The sequence below is a fragment of the Pteropus alecto genome, unplaced genomic scaffold (genome assembly GCF_000325575.1).
Source record: "Pteropus alecto unplaced genomic scaffold, ASM32557v1 scaffold270, whole genome shotgun sequence".
NCBI lineage: Eukaryota > Metazoa > Chordata > Mammalia > Chiroptera > Pteropodidae > Pteropus > Pteropus alecto.
Genome location: NW_006430735.1, coordinates 4,384,316 through 4,386,846, shown reverse-complemented (window position 1 = coordinate 4,386,846; position 2,531 = coordinate 4,384,316).

The window sequence follows — 2,531 nt, the reverse complement described above, 5'->3', positions numbered from 1 at the left end:
TCTACTTAATATAAACAAGACTATATGAGCTTTATATAGCCATTTGAGGTATGGGGCTGGGGTGGAAGGCAGAGCTAGAGCTAGCCTATAGATTGCTTACTTAACTTCCATCAGGCAAAAGAGACTCATCATTGATCCTGACCCACATCATTGCCATCACCTAAGTAAATCGTTTACAAATCCCACAGGTCATAAGATTTTACAACAAAAAGAATAATTAAGTATTAAGACATTATTTTAAGATTTTGTTATTTTTTTCCTGTACTAGTGAAAATATCTCAGTTTTTCTCTTGGAAATACCCCAGTTTAATTCTTTTATGATTTGGTAATATTTCTCACTTATGTGCTTACTGGAGTGTGAGTTTATTAAAGTCAAAAACTGGACACTTTGTGTCTCCATAATTTTGCACCTATAACAGTTGTTCATTAAATATTTTGTGATTGAATGGGTAGATGAATGAATAAGTGAATGAAGGTATTAATGATATCGATAGCGAATATTTGCTCCCTATCTGTAAAAATTCCTGTTTGGCAGGTGCCTGTTCTTCCTAGGCACTTCAGCTGATTCCATCTCTTGTTCAACATTCTGAGGAAGGAAAAAGAGGGAGAATGAATTATAGGTAATAACAGAGCTAGCAAAATTTTTGCATATTTTTACATTTTCAGAAGCTTTTAGCTCTTACTGTCGGCCCTTTCTCAAACAGAAAGTATTTAAAACTAGCTGTACTAATTACAATGGTTATTACAGGGTGAAAAAAAGAGACATATTTCTATCTGTAACACCTGTACATTCACTCAATGAATTCGTTGGATTTATTCCTAAAATAATGCTTTCGAATAATTTGCAATCATTGCTTTACATTCAAAGAATATGCAGACGTTTAGTTATAGTGTACAGTGATTTGAGGATTTTGTTTTGGTACATAACTTGCCACTCAAGGGATGAAAACCTGAAAATTTAAGTTCCAAATGGTTTTATAGTATGGAAAAATGAGTAATTTACAAGAAATGTTTGCGACAATTACACAAACACTTGACTTAGTAATTAGTTTCAGACAATCATCTGCTTTAAGAAAACATACATTTGTCTAATTTCTCACCATATTAACAAGACTATATGAGCTATAAGTTGTCTTAAAAATAGTTACTGTTGCTTTTTCTCAGGCAGATTGTTCTAATGCCTGTCCAAATGCTTTTTAAAAAGAAATATCTCTTCTTGAAAATTTCATTAAAATAATATAGAATTGCAAAGGGAAGTGTGCATACTTTAAATTTTATATCTTTGTGTAATATCTGTATCTATGTGTTTGTATAAAGTGTATAAAGGTATTTGCATATGTGTGTGGGGGGGGGGTATGAGCTTTCCATTTCAGTGATCTCCTTTTTTGAAGAAGTAACTCATTTCTTTGTTTGAGTGATGTCTTTGTTTTAAAGAATACAATTTGTGTTCTTGTAATGGGATTCTTGTCTCAGAAATTGATAGAATGTATTTAAAGTTATTGTAGCACTTTTATTATTCTGGCGGATTTGGTGCACATTTAAACATATTTCTCTGTATTTGTGATGGTAGAAATTTCCTTTGTTTTGTGTTCTGTTATATTAAGGCAAACTATGGTCATTTCTTTTAAATATTCATAAGAGAATTACTTATTTTAACTTATTAAGAAACAATGCTTAGCATAGCATTTTGAAAGTTTTTCTGAGCAGATGAGGTAAACAAAAAGCAAAATCTTTAGGGTGACTGCAGCTCTTTGTTGAAAATATTTTAATGTAAAAACTGCACCATACATTGCTGGGGAAGTACAAGGGCCCCACTCTTGATGTGTTTTCAAATACTAGACTAGTTTCCTGTTCTCTTTGCTTCTTAGTATTCCTAGAGATACAACCTCTTCTTCTTTCTTATGAAAACTCTCACTGTTACCTATTTCTTTAGGATTGTCTCTACCCATAATCGCTTGTGAATGTTGGCTTTGTACCTCAACTTGTTTAATTCTATCAAAAACAAACATTTGGATCCTTTCCTCTTTATATTTTGGTCACAAATCATCCTCCAAAAGAAAAACTTTGGGCAAAGCAGAAGTCTTGAGTGTTGCCTTGGGGGCATTTTCTCTGCAACTTTTACTGAGTATGTTGGTAGTAATTAACTACACTTTATTTTACTAGATTATCAGAATGGGAGGTGATTATTTCTGCCCACTTTACAGATGAGGAAAAGAGAGCAAGAGTAGGCAAGTGATTTGCCCACTAATCTCTTATGTATTAGAACTGAAACCCAATTATGTAACTCTTAAATCTGAAACTCACTGATATATATGTATATTTGCTTTTGGCATAGTTTAAAATCTATTCCTTTGACATGTAATCTGTGATTTCAAATAGTACATAAAATTGTATTTTCCAGACTTCCAGACTTTCCAGGAGAATGTGAGAAGCATAGCCACTTTTGGAAGCTTGGTCATGTTCTTCTTATCTGCATAAGCATCCCTAAAATTCTGGGTGAGGAAAATGTTAGATTTAGGAGATATTTTGAA